This window comes from Microcaecilia unicolor, chromosome 6 (genome assembly GCF_901765095.1).
Source record: "Microcaecilia unicolor chromosome 6, aMicUni1.1, whole genome shotgun sequence".
NCBI classification, from domain to species: domain Eukaryota; kingdom Metazoa; phylum Chordata; class Amphibia; order Gymnophiona; family Siphonopidae; genus Microcaecilia; species Microcaecilia unicolor.
In genome coordinates this window covers 174,840,170-174,860,165 of record NC_044036.1, presented here as the reverse complement: position 1 = coordinate 174,860,165, position 19,996 = coordinate 174,840,170, and the positions used below count along the sequence as shown (strand labels likewise).

The following is a 19,996-nucleotide window of genomic DNA, read 5'->3' as shown; positions in this document are numbered from 1 at the left end:
GAATAGCTGGATATGGATGAGAGGGAATAATCACTGGACATGGAGGGGAGGGCAGGGGAGAGAGGAGAAATCGCTTAGGCGAGAGCCTTCCTAGGGCCTGTTTCATTTTTCACGAAAACGGGCTTTATTACTTGTAAATAATAATATTGCCGATAACTGGATCGCACAACTGGTCAGCAGTGACTCCTGATATTCAGTGAAAGCCACAACCTGGATAATACCATTGAATATACACATTTTCTTTTTCTTTTTTTTTTAACCTGCAGCAAACAGTGTTTAAAAAATAAATGCTTACTGCTGCGGGCTCAGATCAATGGGTTTTTATATTGAAAACTCATTATGTGCACCCAGCAGTCCATGTTTAAAATATTCTGTCTTTAGTATGATGTGCATAGATTATATTATAATACCAGATTTAAACTTTAGGCAACAGTCCCACAGCGCTTTCTGCTTGCCAACAGTTCAATAAAACCATTTCAAAACCAAGGCAAACACAATGACTTGGACATTATGGGGTAGATTCTACAAAGGACATGAAAAATAAGGGCACTAAGCACCAATGCTGTAAGGGCAATTGCACACAAAATTGCCATTATAGAATACGGCATAAGTTGGCATGCATGCACCTAAGGCATGATGTGAAAGGCTGGTTGCCTAAAGTTGGCAGTTGTGCGTGTAACTGATAGTATTCTGTAACTTATGCATACAACTGCAAGACATGCCCCCGACTCATCCATGAGATATGAAAGGGGTCTATAAAATAATGAGTGGAGTTGAATGGGTAGATGTGAAGTGTCTGTTCACGCTTTCCAAAAATACTAGGACTAGGGGGGCATGCGATGAAGCTACAATGTAGTAAATTTAAAACGAATCTGAGAAAATTTTTCTTCACTCAACGTATAATTAAACTCTGGAATTCATTGCCAGAGAATGTGGTAAAAGTGGTTAGCTTAGCGGAGTTTTAAAAAGGTTTGGACAGCTTCCTAAAGGAAAAGTCCACAGACTGTTATTAAATGGACTTGGGGAAAATCCACTATTTCTGGGATAAGCAGTATAAAATGTTTTGTACATTTTTGGGATCTTGCCGGGTATTTGTGACCTGGATTGGCCACTGTTGGAAATAGGATGCTGGGCTAGATGGACCTTTGGTCTTTCCCAGTATGGCAATACTTATGTACTCTTTATAGCTGCGCTATAGTACTTAAGCGCTATGGTTACAGAATAATGCCTAAGTGCAGTTATGTGTTTAACTACAAATTGCTGCCCATTAGCATCATTTAAGTGCTATTACTGGTACTTAATGCCAATTGGCGCCTAATTTAACAATTAAGAGGACCTTTTACTAGGGTGCGCTGAAAAAATGGACTGTGCTGGTGTAGATTTTTCAGTGCACCTGCAAAAAAAAGGTCTTTTTTTTTTTGCTGAAAATGGACGTGCGGCAAAATAAAAATTGGCGCACATCCATTTTGGGCCTGAGACCTTACCGCCACCCACTGACTTAGTGGTAAAGTCTCACACGTTAACCAGACAGTAATCGTCAGTGCGTGTACCCTGCCAATTAGCAACACATGGCGGAAATTTTCCAGCGCGCGTAGTGGACACACGTAAAAAATGAAATTACCACCCGGGCCTCGCGGTAGTTCCAAATTGGTGCATGTTGGGTACGCACAGGCGCCTATGCAACTTAGTAAAAGGGCCCCCCTAAGTTAGGTGCGCAACTGGCACCATACTATAAATCGTGTGCCCAAATTTGGGTGCTAGCCAAAAATTCGGATACCCAACTTTATAGAGTCTGGGGGTATGTGGAGGGCAACTTTCCATAATATTGCTCACCCTGTACACAAGCAAAAGCGCATACAGGGATCAATGATGTGAATACTTTTAACTGTGGGAAAATAGGTAAGGTTAGACCGGGGAAGGCACCTACACGCACTGAGCCCAATATTCAACCCGATTTATACATTTAGCAGTGGCACTGAACATATAAATCCTTTATTTTGAAAGCTCCTCACACTGAACACCCAAAAATGTATATGTACAGGAGGAGGGGAGGCTGGATGCATGCAGGGGGTCAGGGCAGAAGTTATGCAGACAGCAGAGATTCAGCCATTCTCTGGATAACAGAATTATAAGCTAAGGCTGCTAGCAAGAAAGTCTAATTTATGTACTGAAGTAGAGATGTGCTCACCACATAAAATATATGTTCAGTGGCACTTGTTATATGTATGTTCAGATTAACTAACGAGACATCAGCAGCATTATTTTATCCGACAGCTGCAGCCACTGAAAGCAAGTGCAAAGCACTGGGGCTACTTTTTCCCCCAATGTAATTTGTAAAGTCCACAGAGAAAAGTACCTACAGACTTTACAACTCTGCATAGTTTTGAAAGCATCTAAATTAAAAATGGGATGTGAAGCAGAAAAATAAGAGTGGTGTTCCTGCCGTTTTGTTGCAGCAAATATTTTAAATGAAATTTAACTCCAGTGAAAACAGCTAAGCAACCTTGATGTACATAATTTGATGGTTAGATAAAGAAAACGTGTAATTTTCATTTGAAATACATGATCTAACACCACTTTGAAAACCAGGAGACACAGACGGTTGCAAATGCTTTGATTTCTTGTTAGGAAAGTATTGTGGATGCCATGTTAGCCCACTTGAATAAGTAAAAATAAGAGTCAGCAAGTTGTAGATGGTAGCTTTGGACTAACTTAATACATCTGTGACTAACAGAATAAAAGCTATGCCCCCTTCATCAGATCAGTGAAGAAACAATGTGGTTCTGCTGCCTTTGTGGAGTGGTTAGTGCAGTGGACTTTGAGCCTGGGGAACTGGGTTTGTTTCCCACTGCAGCTCCTTGTGACTCTGGGCAAGTCATGTAACCCTCCATTGCCCCAAGTATAAATAAGTACCTGTATATACTATGTTAATATGTAAACCGCTTTGAACATATTTGCAAAAAAAACAAACAAACAGAGAAAGGCGGTATATCAAGTCACATTCCCTTCCCCTTTCTTGGGTCAGGAGAGCACACCACAAGCTCGCAAGGGCCTGAACCCGAGCTGAAAAGGGTCCACTGGCGCTTTGATGGACGAACTGACCTGCGTCCATGCCTCCCTCAGTGGTGCCGATATAGACTGGGCAACCAGCAAAACAAACAGAGAAGGCAGTGAGGAAAGAGGGCCAGTGACCCCCGTCACCCCAAGAGACCTCAGAGGGGCGAGGCAAGAGGGCAGCAATTCACCCCTAAGGTCCTCCTTACCAAGGAGAACCAGCACCTTTTTTTTTTGTGCACAAGAGCCCCAGAACTTGGGAAAATAAATGCTAAAGGAGGAAGGAAAAAAAAATTAATGGCCTTTTCATCCCTGGCTCATGTCAACAAAATGGCCGCCGGATCTCTGTCAGCCTATCAGGGTGCAGTGCCTGTGCTGCACACATGTACGGGAAAGAGCCAGGCCTCCCTAAATGCAGCTCTGAGAGCCGAAACAGCTAGCAGGAGCATAAACAGGCGCCGTGCTCCACCATCCACAGCAGGGGCAGTGGGTCATTACCGCTGCAACTTCCCCCAGAGAATTAAATAAATCTGCCACAGCAGAGGAAAATAAATGCAGCTTAACTCACCCACCCCGAGGTCCTTCAGGAGAGCTGCCTGCTGTCCTAGGGTCGTAGGAGGCAGATCATCTCCACTTCAAACCCCGATACTGGGAGCACCAGTTTCTCTCTAGGCTGAGTAAGAATCCCCAAACACTAATCCATACAACTGCTCCTTTTTTTTTTTTCTTTTTCTTTTTAAGGAAGGAGAATGGAAAAGGGCTGGAGAAGGCAGTAGGGGAGGGGAGGGACCTGGGGTGACCAGATGTACCCCCTAAAGGCGGCACCGCTCAGCCGCACACGTCATAGCTCTACTGAATGGAAAAACCCAGAACAGGAGCCCATTAGAGACCGTCCATCCGCCTGCTGGACATAGAGAATACTGACTGACCAAGGAGAATTCTGTCCTATAAGGCAGTGCAATTCAGTGATCTCTATCTCTACCTGCTGGTAGATGGACACAACCCACACGTCTCTGGATTCATCTGCTGCTGAAGCTAAGGAAATATACACTTTTAAATATTTTAAAACTGCATCCTAGGCCCATGGCCTCAGGACATATAAAGCAGCCCTTTTACTAAGCGGCAGTAAACTCACTGCAAGTTTACCACGTGCTAATCTGGAGCTACTGTTGGCCCAATGCTGGCTCCACCCCCAACGAGCAGCATTTCCAGTGGTAGCGGAAATATTGAAAAAACATTTCTGCAGTGGGTTACCTTACCGTCGGGTAGAGCAGCATTTCCAGTGGTAGCAGAAATATTCAAAAAAACATTTCTGCAATGGGTTACCTTTCCGCCGGGTAAGAACAGAAGCCCTAATCTTACCGCATGGCCATGTATTTTTTCGGCCTTTTATCAGCTGCAGTAAAAATGACCTCAGCGGGTGGCAAAAATGGTCCCTACCTCTAGCGCAGGGCCCTTTTTACTGCAGCTTAGTAAAAGGGCCACAAAGTGATGCTTTCTGAATCCCCACTCACTTGGGTGATTTGAAGTAAGCCAAGATACGTTTACAAAAATCATCACAAATGTACCAGTGGCACAACACTCACTGCATTTACCTTTTCTCCCCAATCTAGGTGTAAGAACAAGCAAGAAAAATCAGTAGCTTACTGTAGCCATAAACCAGTAAGTACATATTCTGAAGGTAGACAAAGAGTTAATGCCACAATAAAACCAGCCCCTGAAAGGACAAAATGACCATCAGCACCGCCATCATTTTCGTTTTGCTTGTGTGCAGACTTCACAAATGACATCCCACATGTGCATGTGCTGAAACTCACATCTCAAAAGAAGTTTATTATTTATTTATTACATTTGTACCCCGCGCTTTCCCACTCATCGCAGGCTCAATGCAGCTTACATAGTAACAAGAGAATACAATCTATAGTAACAGAATCAACAAAAGGGGTATGTGATATGACAAATGAACAAGGAGTAAATGGGATAGAAGAGGAGCCTTTTCAAAAAGACCTACAGGAGTGCAAATGTCTTGCTAGCACGTGCAGCGGAATCAGCCATTTTACAAACATACATGTTGAAAAAAAATGGACAGAATGGATCTCGCCCCCATGTGGAGGTGTCGGCATTTACACAAGGAAGCGGCAATTTCAAATTTCCATGTAAGTGGCGTCACTTCTGTGTAGCTGCCCCATATCACAAAGCTACACATGTAAGTGTGACCAATTAAGTAGTGAGGATGCAAACTGAACTTGGTTCATTTTGGAGGTGAACATACTATGTAGGGTTAAGGAGGACTCCTTTAACTCTTTGTGTAAAGCCCTGGCAGAAACAAACACTTTTGAAAACCTATGCATCAGGGGCGTAGCCAGACTTTGGCGGGAGAGAGGTGTCCAGAGTCCAAAGTGAGGAGGTACATTTTAGTCCCCCCCTCCCCGTGCCGCTGCCCCCTGCCACTTTTGACACCCACCCCCCACGCCGCCGCCCCTCCCCGTCCCTTTCGACCCCCCCCCCCTCCTGCCGCCACCAACCTTCCCCCGGCACCACCAGGACTCACAGAAACAGAATCCAGATCAGCGAACACGCCAGTGACCAGCACTGAAGAGGACTTCAGATGGCGGGGCTTGGGGACCCCCTGCCAGCAAAGGTACCCGACGGTGGCGGTGGGGGAGGATTGGTGGTGGCGGGAGGAGGGGGGTCAAATGTGGCGGGGGAGGGTCAGCGGTGGGGGGGGGGGTGAAAGCAGGGGGGCCAGCTCTAAATCTGCAGGGGCCCCTAGCTAAGCCCCTGCTATGCATGCCTCTGAGCTGATGTAAAACCCGGTGGAAGTTTTCCCTATATATGTTCATTCCCTTTGTAAAATGGAAAAACGTGTAGAGTTTAGTCCCACCCAAACCACATCTCCTGTAATCCCTACATGGCAAGGATTTCCACATGTAAATAGCAGCTTTCTGAAATCTTCATTCACAGGTTATACAATACAGGTGTGCAAACGCTGCAATTTACACATGGATATGGCTATGTTAATGCATTAATGACCTTAGGGCCATGCTTACTAAGCCACGCTGTAGACATGCTAACTTTTCAGCACGCTAACAATAGAGGCGCCCATTATATTCCGATGGGTGTCTCTTTCATTAGCTAAAAAGTTAGTGCGTCTACAGCGCGGCTTAGTAAACAGGGCCCTTAGTGTGTTAGTATATATACTATAGCCTATATAATAAAAAGCACCTCCAACATTCTGAAGCTGACTCTGTGGCACTGTGGCAGTGTAAGGTTCGTAAGTCTGTAGTTCAGCGTTTCATTAGCTCTCACTGTCCCCGCCCTCACGTCGAGGAAACGGAACGCTGCATAGTTGCCAAGCAAACAAACGCGACGTCACAGGAACGAAGAACCAATTAGACAGAACGGAACTTGGAGGAGGGAAGTGTAGTGGATTGAATCTCTAACAAACAACCATATACAGGGAAGTAGGAACATCAGTGGAGGCAAGTGCACAGAACGGAAGGGAAGATAAACATTTAATCACTTTGTCACTCACACACATCACACACTCAATCACTCTGTGTATCTCTCTCTTACACTGTCTGTAAAACACACTGTCACTCTCAGTCTCTCACATGGGCAACTGTATGTTGCATTCTCACGCGTAAGGAGCTCTTCTGATGTGATTGTTAAACTGATTGAAGGGCCTGAACAAGGAAAACTTTTACCACACTGTAACACAGTTTACACAAAAAATAATGTATATAAATAACTCATACACATGTAAACAACAATTACAAAACCAGAACACTGTACCAGTGATTTCATGGTAGGAATCCTGAAAGGGAACTTTAAAACAATTCAGGAACGTAAGACCTTTGAAGTCAGAATGATTAAATATTTTGACACCCACCAGACAGGACTTATCAAAGATCTGGGTTTTCTAGCCCATTATAAACCATAAAATTGTACTGCTTTCTCACCCTCCTATCTCCGTGCATATCTCCCTGTCCCTCATCCACCCCACTCTTCCTGTCTCTCACCTATCCACCCCCCCCCCCCCATCCTGTTAGACTGCCACTGAAATGCTTTGATGTTTCACTTATATATACTGTTATCTACCAACATTTGCTTATTTCCGATCTGACGAAGGGCAACCTTCGAAAGCTAATCAAGAAATATATTAAGTTATGTTCAATAAAAAAGGTATCATCTTATTTTCTTTTCCATGTTTTATTTCTATTGATTACCTTTACAAGTAGACTAACACGGCTACCACACCTCTCTACTCAGAAACCCAAAGAAATGCTTGCAATGCAATTTTATGAGGCCTTAGAATTAAAAAAACAAAACAAAACATGAAACTAAAACAAACAAGTTTTGGAGACCTTTGATCACAATTTAAAGTCAATCTAAAAAAAGGAAGATGCATTACAGAAGGAAGGCCCATTGTCTCACAAGTCATATTTGGCAAGGACTGTTTGTATGTTTTTGTAAATTGCCTTTATTCAATGAACTATACAAATTCCAAAAGAATAAATAATACCTTCACCATAACATTTAGCTTTTATAATTAATTATGTAGCGATGTCAAGGTCTAAACCGTGCCCCTACAGAGTGCTTTTACATGGCTGGAACCTAAAAATCACTCAGTGTGTCTGGCTGCTGTAGAAATTCCAGAAGTGTAAAGCTTCCTGGCCCATCTGTGTACTACAGCTATACTCAGACCTGAAGGAGTTTTCTGACAAGCACAAAATGAAAGACAACTTCTGGCAAAAAAAAAAAAAAACAATATAAAATTCTCAGTAAGAAAACCAGGACTAGAAATCCCCAAACTCTTTGAAATGCTTTTTTTTTTTAAGACAAACAAAAAAAAAAAGAAAGGGGAGGGGGCTTCAGCTAGGCCTTGAATCTTTTACCCACTGAAAATCTGCTGTAGTGTGCAGGAAGGAGGCAGGAAGTGATTCTGATCGACTTAGAAAGGAACAGAGCTCCAACAACAGAACCAATCTGGAGAAAGCTGGAACCTTTGCAGGTCGTGACCAATCACGTGGAGGATGGAACTATCTAGTCTCAGAAACTCATGTATATCTACATACTTTTACACCGATTCAAAACCAGTTAATATTACAACCTGCACAGAATCCACCAGTCTTTCTACTTAAACAACACAAAAAAACAGAAACCATAAGCAAACAGAAATAACCTTAAAAACAGGAACAGAAAGGCTTTTCAAACTACTACAAGCAACAAATGTATATGTAATCTTTTGTTTTACATTGTTCCAAAACTCCTAATTAACCAGTCCGTATATTGCATCCAGCATGATCCATCAGTATTTGCCTACCCCAAATCAGTCCAACAGAGTAGAATTCACAATGATCATTTGGAAATGTATCTTGTAAAACAGAAACCTAATTTAAAAAGCTTTTTTTCCACCCTTTCACTTAATAGTAAATACTTGCCTAATTCAGGCCATGTCTGCCTTAACATTTGCTGTTACATCAGTTTTCAGTGCAGTGACATCCAGGTATTTTGCATGAATTATACAGGCAAGCCCACTCACTCTTACAAAATCCCACCACAAACCAAGGTCAGTTTGCAAAACTAGGGGCCCTGTTTACTAAGCAGCGCTAAGGGTGTGCTAGCATTTTTAGTCCACGCTAAACACTGAAGTCGCCCATAGAAACGTATGGGCGACTCTAGCGTTTAGTGCACGCTAATTTTAGCGTGCATTAAAAACGCTAGCGCACCTTAGTAAACAAGGCCCCCAAGTTCTCTGCATGTGACTGCTCTATAAAACATGAAAATTGCATAGTTGCTCAGAACAGTGAACAAAAACCCAAATATTTAAGGATTTTACACTCAGTTACTAAAAACAAAACAAACATTGGAAAATAATATGTAATCTTTTTATTGCACTCTCTTTTTGACTAGCTTTTGGAGGCTAATCAGGACACTTTGCACAAAAGATGACTATATAGGGGCTCATTTTCAAAGCACTTAGCCTTACAAAGTTCCATAGATTACTATCCTGCTTATAATCGAAAGAGAAAAACGCCTATATTGTGACCCAAATCGGGAGCTAGAAGTTTATCTCACAAAAACGAATAAAGCGGTATAATCGAAAGCCGAATTTGGACGTTTTCAACTGCACTCTGTCACGGATGTGGACAAAGTTGATGGGGGCGTGTCGAAGGCATGGTGAAGGCGGAACTGGGGCATGGTTATCGGCCGATCAGAGATGGGCGCCTTTCGCCGATAATGGAAAAAAATATGCGTTTTTAGCGAGAATTTAGGGCACTTTTCCTGGACCCTGTTTTTCCATGAATAAGGCCCCAAAAAGTGCCCTAAATGACCAGATGACCACTGGAGGGAATCGGGGATGACTTCCCCTGACTCCCCCAGTGGTCACAAACCCCCTCCCACCACAAAATATGTCATTTCACATCTTTATATTTTCACCCTCAAATGTCATACCCACCTCCCTGGCAGCAGTATGCAGGTCACTAGAGCAGTTATTAGGGGGTGCAGTGGACTTCAGGCAGGTGGACCCAGGCCCATCCCCCCCACCTGTTACACTTGTGCTGGTAAATGGGAGCCCTCCAAACCGCCCCCCAAACCCACTGTACCCACATGTAGGTGCCCCCCTCCACCCCTTAGGGCTATAGTAATGGTGTAGACTTGTGGGCAATGGGTTTTGAGGGGGATTTGGGGGGCTCAACACCCAAGGGAAGGGTGCTATGCACCTGGGAGCTGTTTTACCTTTTTTTTTTTTTTGTAAAAGTGCCCCCTAGGGTGCCCCGTTGGTGTCCTGGCATGTGAGGGGGACCAGTGCAGTACGAATCCTGGCCCCTCCCACGAATAAATGTCTTGGAGTTATTCATTTTTGAGCTGGGCGTTTTTGGTTTCCATTAATCGCTGAAAAACAAAAATGCCCAGTTCAAAAAAAGATAAACGTCCATGTTTTTTGACAATGCGGTTCGGTCCGCCCCTTCACGGACCCGTTCTCGGAGATAAACGCCCATGGAGATAGGCGTATCCGTTCGATTATGCCCCTCAATGTAACTTTGTAAGTCTAAGTGCTTTGAAAATACGCCTCCATGCTATTTTCAACTATACAAAGCATGCGAAGGAATGGAAGAGATTATTCTTGTATTAAAACAAAAATGATTTCTGAGAATATATTACTTTTCAACATGGGTAGTATTAGCTCTCCACTTTGCTTGAAATGTTCTACTAAACCAAATTCTTTTCACAGTACTTTCTGAGAATATTACAAGGCGTTTTTTTTTTTTTTTTGAGGGGGGGCAGCAAATAATTTGCTATTTGGAACATTTGTTGGGGTTGGATATACCCTTTTCAGCGGCAGACTTTTTTTATTAAACAAGAAGGGCCTTGTTTACAAAGGTGCGCTAGCGTTTTTAGTGCATGCTAAAATTTAGCATGTGCTAACCATGTAGACGCCCATAATGTTCCTATAAACAGTATGCACCAAAACTTTATTACTATCAAAGGGAGCTCACAGTCAAAAAATTCAATTTATGCTCTGCTTCATCAAATTCCAGAACTCCGCAGCCAGACTCATATTCGGAAAGGCAAAATATGAGAGCGCCAAACCCCTCAGAAAAAAATTACATTGGCTTCCATTAAAAGATCGAATTGCATTCAAAATCTGCACCTTAACTCATAAAATCATCCATGGAGAGGCCCCATCATACATGTCAGACCTAATTGACTTACCAGCACGAAATACTAAACGTTCATCACGTACCTTCCTAAACCTCCACTACCCCAATTGCAGAGGACTTAAATACAAATCAATACAAGCATCTACCTTCACATACCTCTGTACACAATCATGGAATAAACTACCGAATACTATAAAAACAGCACACGACTTGACAACCTTCCGGAAGTTACTGAAGACACGCCTGTTCGAACAAACTTACCAAAAGAATCCTCCTTAATGACTTGATTCCAATCTATACCAGAACCAATTAATACTGATCCCTTCTAATTTGATTATTTTAATCATATTATAATTATTGATCATTATATCTTAACCTGCTCTCACTTATATGTTATGTATATCATTCTATTGACCCTATTTATCTGATTTCTTACACATTAATCTGTAACATTATGCCGAACCTCTTACTCTGTTAATAGTGATGCCTTTGCAACATAATGTAAGCCACATTGAGCCTGCAAATAGGTGGGAAAATGTGGGGTACAAATGCAGCAAATAAATAAATAAATTCAATTAGATATTCATAAGGTCAATTGAGTCAAGGAATCATAGTAGGATCAATCAGATCAGCGTACATTCCCTTATTTTGGCTAGAATGAGCCGAGCATATTTCTTTTAAGGGTAGTATCGCAATCCTCATCAATCCCAAACTGTTACTGTTTTTAATTATTATTTTTTTAGTGTTTTTCTAACATTTAACTTTCAGTTTTTCAAGTTTTGTATACTATATCCATATAGCAATTTCAAAATAGTACTTTGCTTTTCATAAGTTCTCAATATTGGAGATAAGATGTCACCGACATAGATCCATGTTTCGCGTTTCAAACGCTGTTTCAAGGTAGTCTCCAAGAGTGTTTCTGACAGATGGCATCAAAGATCATAATATTCCTATGGCATCTACATGTTTAGGGTGAACTAAAAACGCTACACACCTTTGTAACCAAAGCCCGAAATGTTTATACTGCAGAAAGGGGAGGGGGCCTTCTGCTCATCTGAAAGGCAGCACTTTGGGGTAAAAAGTCTATTTTAAAGGTCTGGACAGTTCCAGATTCACCTTCTTTTTTGGGGTGGGGTAGTCTATTCCATCATATTATGTTACTGAAGAAACAGAAGGCTGGGTTGTTCTTTCGACACAAGAAGCAATCTTTGTCTGTTTGGGATCCTTATATCCATTCACTTTCCCCAAGGACTCGAAGTCTGATACTTAGGGCCCTGTTCACTAAGCCACGCTGCAGACACACAAACTTTTTAGCAAATGTTAAAATTAGTGCACGCTAACACTAGAGACACCCATAGAAATATAATGAGTGTCTCTATTGTTAGCGTGTTAATTTTTAGCATGCGCTAAAAAGTTAGCATGCCTACAGCACAGCTTAGTAAACAGGGTCCTAAATACACTATAACTTTTTTTTTGGGGGGGGGGGGGGTAAGACTTGAGTGTTTGAATCCTCAGCCTTTATCTGTTTTTTTAGGGGTTTGGGGAATTGTGGGGGCGGGTTGGGGTGATTTTCTGGGTTGAGGCGTGTTTTGGTTTAGTTAGGGTAGGGCTAGAAGAAACCAGGCCCTTCTCTGACATGACTGTTGTTAAGCCCTGTGTTTTATTTGTTGGCTTTTTAATATGTTATTACTTGAAAATTTAATAAAAAGGGAAAGGGAAATGGGACTTGATATACCACCTTTCTGTGGTATTTTGCAACTACATTCAAAGCGGTTTACATATATTATACCTTAGACCATGTCTCCTAATCTCCTTATGCTCCCCCAATCTTGTCTTCTCCATTCTTCCTACTCCTTACCCTCCCTATCTCCTTTCGCACATCTTTGTTTACCTCTCCATGTTCAATTTACATATCCTTAAAACCCCACTCTTCTATGTTTACTACAATTTGTAATATTCTCATTCAAAACTTGTAATTCTATTTACTATGTAAGCTGCATTGAACCTGCTATGTGTGGGAAAGCGCGGGGTACAAATGTAATAAATAAATAAATATTTAGGTACTTATTTTGTACCTGGGGCAATGGAGGGTTAAGTGACTTGCCCATAGTCACAAGGAGCTGCAGTGGGAATCGAACCCAGTTCCCCAGGATCAAAGTCCGCTGCACTAACCACTAGGCTAAAACAGAAATGATACTATGTTGTTTACTATTGATTGGAATTGTTTTGCTATTTTGTTTATAAAAATAAGTATTTTTAAAATCTGCACAAAACACAAGAGAAAAACAGGAGTTTCCTTACCAGAGCAAACATCATTTAAGTATTTTTAGCGACTTACATTTGTGAAGAAACACCAGAGTTTTATAGTTTTTTGGAAAGATCCTCTGACTTTGTTCCTCTAAACTTTATGAGTAAATTAAAATCAAACTGCAACATACTTAAGAGCTGTGCAGGCAGTTGCACAAGGGAAGCAGAAACAAATGGGAAGACAGCCAGCTTGTTGACGGCACCTCCTTGCATGTATATCTAAACAGCCGTGAGCTGGGCTGTGTCTAAGGAAAGCAGTATAGAAAATAACATAAACATGTCATGAACTACTGGAAGGAGATACACTATTTAAAAACTAGAAGGAACAACTTGAATAAAACTGGGTAGCCAGGAAATAAAATATATGAAGAGAAAAACAAAATGACCTAGAATTTGACCAAGAAACCAAAGCTCTGTATATTGAAGGCTCCAGCTAGTATTACTGCATTAATTAATGATGTCAGCTCCTGAAATGCTCTTCCTACAGATTGCATTTCTTCCCACTGGAGTCATAATGAAGCAACACTAGTGAAAAAAAAATCCATGAAAGTAATTCAGGTGGCAATTAACCAAAATAACTAGCATCCTATTTTCATTCCCAATGAGATCTTGGTCTTCGAGTCCCGGATTATATGGCACCTAGATTTGAACCAAAGTTTGGACACATTCCCAAGATGCGTGCACAAATTAATTGGCTAACAAGCCAAGTAACATCAATAATTGGGTGCTAACAACTAGTTATTGATGTTAATTGGCACCCTTTAAAATTTGTGCACGCATCTGGCTGTATGCTCTTCTATAAGGCATGGCACCTAACTCTAATAGCACATAACTCAAAAGGGGCGTGGCCATGGGCTTTCCAAAAAGTTACACACATTCTTAAGAATACTGCCTCAGCGTACCTAACTTAGGGGTCCTTTTACTAAGCTGTGGTAAAAGGAAGCCTCCGCTAACATCAGCATGTGTTTGTGACACACGCTGAGGGCCCCTTTTTCTGCAGACTGTACAAAACTGTCTTTTTTTTCTGGAAAAGAAATGGCCGTGCAGTAAGTGAACCACTTACTGTGCGGCCATTTCAGAGGAGCACTTACCACCCATTGAGGTGGTAGTAAGGACTACTGCACTAACCCAGTGGTAACCGGGAAGCTCACGGTGCTGTCCAATTACTGCCTGCGCAAGCAAGGCAGTACAAAGATAGAAAATATTTTTTGTAGTGCCAGAAATTGCGTGTGCTGGGGGTGGGAACTACAGCCCAGCAATAGTTCTGGATTGTATATCAACCTTGTTTATTGAGGAGTGAAGAGATACTGCCAGATATGCCAAAAGATACTTCATGTTCAAGGGCCTGAAGATGATGGCTTTCCGCATTGAGTCACAAGCCTTTTGGGGGTAAAAAAATACTGAACGTGACATCAATATGAATCTTCATGCTTGATATACTTTTTCCATTCCCGATTTTTGATCTATCTGGGTAGGTGGCCTCATTTCTACCCTAAAATAATTATTCACTCTCCCAATTAATATAATTTTTTTTGTTACATTTGTACCCTGCGCTTTCCAACTCATGGCAGGCTCAATGTGGCTTACATGGGGCAATGGAGAGCCACAAGGAGCTGCCTGTGCCTGAAGTGGGAATTGAACTCAGTTCCTCAGGACAAAAGTCCACCACCCTAACCACTAGGCCACTCCTCCACTTCATTAGATGTGCAGAATGTTTTGCCTAATATAATGCTGTTCTATGTTGACTTCACTAAGTAAAAGGGCCCCTTAGGAGCCACCATTTACACCATATTTCACCAGGCTCAGGTCTGGAGTCAAAAGTTAGGTGTGGGAATCAGCACCAAGCATAATTCTATAAACAGAGTGTGCCCTTTATAAAATCACGCTTAACACTGTTTTTTTCTGGTGCTGATTTCTGAGTATAAATCTTTAGAATCCTTAGGCTGATTCAAGGATGTGATCGATATCAGACACATATATTATTTTTATGTTATTATTATGGAGGGAAAAAAGCCTCAAGTATCATGAGGTAACTCCGTATTATGCAGATATACTGTCAATCGTTAGACAGGGGTCCTCACTCGCATCATAGGCAAAAAACCTCCACTGTGTTACTATTACTATCAACAACAATATTCTTGCTCTATCCAGAGTCAAATATCAATAGCAACTTATCTGAGTGGTATTGCAGTTCTTTTCAGTCCACGTCCAACTGTGGCCAGAGTTTTGGGTCCTGTTTCAGGGTCCGTGGATTCAAAACTGCTCAATTGTTCACACTCTGTTGCTGTCAGTTCTCCCTCATGTTGCGTGAATATCCTTTAGGTGCCCACACACGTTGATTTCTGAGTGCCATTAATAGAATTCCTCCTTAAATATTTTAATGGTACACCTTTTTTTCCTAAAATTGGATTCAGGCACACCTGAAGAGCTCCTTCTCAGAATCCCACCACACACCAAATTTTGACACACGTGGAGGGGCATAATTGAACGAAAATGTCTATCTCCATGGGCGTTTATCTCTGAGAACGGGTCCGTGAAGGGGCGGACCGAACCGTATTTTCGAAAAAAATAGACGTCCATGTTTTATTCGACAATTTGTGAGCTGGGCGTTTTTGTTTTTCAGTGATAATGGAAAATGAAAGCGCCCAGCTCAAAAACGAATAAATCCAAGGCATTTGTTCGTGGGAGGGGCCAGGAGTCGTAGTGCACTGGTCCCCCTCACATGCCAGGACACCAACCGGGCACCCTAGGGGGCACTTTTACAAAAACAAAAAAAAAGGTAAAAGAGCTCCCAGGTGCATAGCACCCTTCCCTTGTGTGTTGAGTTCCCCAAATCCCCCTCAAAACCCACTGCCCACAAGTCTACACCATTACTATAGCCCTAAGGGGTGAAGAGGGGCACCTACATGTGGGTACAGTGGGTTTGGGGGGGTTGGACGACTAAGCATTAAGCAGCACAATTGTAACAGGTAGGGGGGGATGGGCCTGGGTCCACCTACCTGAAGTCCACTGCACCCCCTAACAACTGCTCCAGGGACCTGCATACTGCTGCCAGGGAGGTGGGTATGACATTTGAGGGTGAAAATAAAAAGTTGTGAAACATCATTTTTTGTGGTGGGAGGGGGTTAGTGACCACTGGGGGAGTCAGGGGAGGTCATACCCGATTCCCTCTGGTGGTAATCTGGTCATTTAGGGCACTTTTTGGGGCCTTATTCATGGAAAAACAGGGTCCAGGAAAAGTGCCCTAAATTCTAGCTACAAACGCATACTTTTTTTCCATTATCGGCGAAAGGCGCCCATCTCTCCTCGGCCGATAACCACGCCCCAGTTCCACCTTCGCCACGCCTCCGACACGCCCCCGTCAACTTTGTACACTTCCGCGATGGAGTGCAGTTGAAAACGTCCAAAATCGGCTTTCCATTATACCGATTTATTCGTTTTTGTGAGATAAACGTCTATTTCCCGATTTGGGTCGAAATATAGGCGTTTTTCTCTTTCAATTATAAGGTGGATATTGTATTATATGGATTAGATTGTATTGTGATCCACTCTGATGCATTGTGGGGGATTGATAAATCAAATCAGAGTGTAATAAAGGACTATATCACAAGTAACTGAAGAATGAGTTCAAGACACAATCAAAAAAGAAAAATAATAAGTGTACTCCTTTTCATTCTAAAATGCATACCAAATAAAAAGGGAACAAAATAATCTAGAACAAAATAAAACATGGAAGCAACAGATATCAGAAACAGCAAAAAGTTAATATTCAGAGAAATCAGTTCATAGCAGTTTCTCAGACCTTTTAGGACATGTTCCACTCTCATTTTTCTTCTCTACAAGCCCTACCCAAACTTATTTTGTACAGCAATTAAACTTCCATCAGACTAAATATCTTGGGCTTTTCTATGATCCATTCCAAGCTTCTCCCCAATCTGAGAAATGCTAGGGTCAATATCTAAGCGGGCAGGAGAGGCTCCTGACTGGTTAACTCATAAGAACATAAGAGTAGCCATACTGGGTCAGACCAATGGTCCATCTAGCCCAGTACCCTGCTTTCCAAACAGTGGCCAAGCCCGGTCACAAGTACCTGGCAGAAACCCAATTAGCAGCAACATTCCATGCTACCAATCCTGGGGAAGCAGTTACTTCCCCGTGTCTACCTCAATAGTAGTCTATGGACTTTTCCTCCAGGAACTCGTGGTGAGTGGGCTGTCCCTGGATTTTCAATGGCACTTAACCATACAGCACTGCTGAAAATCCAGTGTAACCACTGTGGCACTCGCAGGTTAGTGCCCGGGCAGAGTCAGACGTTATGCGATATTCAGTCCCAACTTTGCCTGATTAACTTCATAGGTACAGCACTGAATATTGCCTGTACCCGCATAACTTCTGGGTACTGCCAATGACCCAGATAATCAGTATCAGTGCCTGGCTAAGGCCTGGCTCTGAATATCCAGGTCTAAATTAGCCAGTGGCGGTCAGCACTGCCGTCAGCTGAATATTGACCAAATTATCTAAAGCAATGTTGTTTCATCAGGAAGAAATAAGAGTATTTTAAAACTAATACATGTTTGGTTACATAACTCCACATCTCCCTTACAGCTGTAAAACTATTTTAGCTTTCCAAATCTTGCCACCCACTTAAAAATACAGATGCAGAGACTTCAAATTATTTTAGATAAATATGATTAATCTTTCTATCTCCTTAGTAGAAGCTTATGTCCCAGCAGTCTATAATATGCCTTTAAAATGTGTGCATATACTTTTCGCATGTATATGGGTATTTTACAAAATATGTGCCTACATCACAACTCTGCCCAAACAAACCAATGATGGCACTTCTGTAAATTCATGCCAAGATTTAGGTGCTCCAATGCCATACACGTGGCGCAAAAGACTGTTACTGAATACTAGTGCAAGTCGGCATTGGTGTGCCTGCAGTTGCACCAAGTCAATGGCCATCATAACAACAGGTGCCTATGTGTGCCCTGAAGCGCATAGCTTACAGTATTCTATAAGTTACATGTCTATCTCACCCACATCTATGAGTTGTCCATACTCTGCCCACATTTATGCCCCCTTCACACATATCTACTAAGCAATTTTGGTATGTTGTTACAGAATAGTCTAACACTTACATGCAAAAATGCCAATTAGTAGCACCAGTCACGTGCATAAGTACTATTATTCTATAACTTACACACAAAATTGGCACCTATATTTATTACTGCCTTTGTGTGTGCACCACATTAAATATGTGCTTCTGTCAGTACGCATACTTCTCTGCACATATATACATACCCATGCAATTTTATAGAAGCCATCTCCTGCATGTAAAATATGCTTTCTATGCAAAAAAAACAAATGCTTCATAAAGTTACCTCCTATGAGATTTCATTGTACTGAGATCCAATAAAACACTGTTTCTGACAGAGGGTGTCCTCGTGGAAATAATCCTCAAACACAAGATCAGGACTGAATTTTCTAAGATGTTTTAGAAAGCACAGCTACCTTCCATAAAGCAAGTTCCTGGCATTGCTGATCTAACAGTACCATCAATTAAAAAACAACGATTGAAATCTGGTTGTGGATGAGGCTACTTTGTCAAAGCAAAGGCACTTGTGTTGACAAGTACCAACTCTCAAAATTAAATAAACTCTATCAAGTATGAAACTGCTTATAGTAGGTTCACAGCGTGTTTTCTCTGCACTTTACAATGTGTCCAATATGCTTGTTTCACTCGCTTTCAAGTGAAACAAGCATGTTGGACACATTGTAAAGCATCTTTTTAACCCTGTTGCAGGTAAACTAAATCCATCACTGTCTTAAATTAAAACATCAAGACAAAACGTACCACAATTAAGCCCTGGATTCTGACTGGCAAAGAAACACTGTGCAAGTATGAACTGCACAGACCGCTTCAAATCTTGAGGGTTGGCCACGGAAATCACTTTCGATATAAGCTAAAACACTTCACTAGCAATCCCCCAACAGACAGAGAATTCTAAAGCCACAATGGCCACTCTTCTTAAAATAGCATTTTCATCCAAGTCGCAAGTTTCTACAAAGTAGCTCTAATCACAGCACTAACGCCCACCTGAGACCTTCAACCAGTTATTCTCTGCCACTATTATTATTACCTGGTGCAAAGGGGCCTTTCGGGATAGTAACACTCGCAGGTCTTCAGTCAGCTTTTTTCCCCCACAGACCCGAAATCACAGACGTCGCTACAAGGCAGCAAATGCCACCCTAAAAATATTAGCTGCTCCCCTTCGGCACCCCAGCAAAAGGCGCCAAACCGCGTGCCGCGCGCTGCCCGGAGCTCCGTACCGGTCTTCAGCCCTTTACTGTCTATGCAGCGCGAGCCTGCCTGGGATCCTGCTCCGAATCGGCACGACAACAGCCGATGGAAGAGGCCCGAGTGCAAGTAAGACTGCCCCCGCCCCCATCTGCTCTCTGTGCTACTGCGTGACGTCATGACGCCGAGGACGGTCATGATGACGCTACTGCCGGTAGAGCTGAGCCGCTGCGCGCGGTATACGGATTAGCTCCTCTGCTTTTTGACAGAGTTGACCTGGCGGAGGCAGCGATGGCTTCTCCCTGCCTTCCCATCCCCCCCGTCCACTTAGCGGCGGCACACTCTCCATCTCCCAGGCCTGCCAGAGTTGGGAAATTTAAGTTGGCCGTACTGCAGTGGCAGTAGTTGCACGTATGGCAGGGAAAGACATTCTGTTGGTAATGCAAACATTTACTTTGCTTCCCCCCCCCCCCCTAACCTGGAGAAATTCTTCCCTACACTACTGAGGATTTGTGACAGATGCAGAAAGCCTCGTGGTAGGCAGCTCTACCAAGAAATTACCATCCTAAAATAACTCTTGTGTAAGCAATGAGGGGCAGAAAGACCCGCAGTAGAGCGCAGCAGTTCTACCACAAAAATAATACAAGCTGTAAGCAATAACCAT

General features: G+C 42.5%; 1 protein-coding gene across 1 annotated transcript in view; it reads right to left on the bottom strand.

The window, feature by feature from the left end:
* Positions 1-19,396, bottom strand: part of SFMBT1 (Scm like with four mbt domains 1) — a 255,005-nt gene extending 235,609 nt beyond the window's left edge. Inside the window, exon 1 of the mRNA XM_030205994.1 lies at positions 19,175-19,396. The gene's annotated coding sequence lies outside the window, so the exon portion shown is untranslated. The remainder of the gene's footprint in view (positions 1-19,174) is intronic.
* Positions 19,397-19,996: the final 600 nt, after the last annotated feature.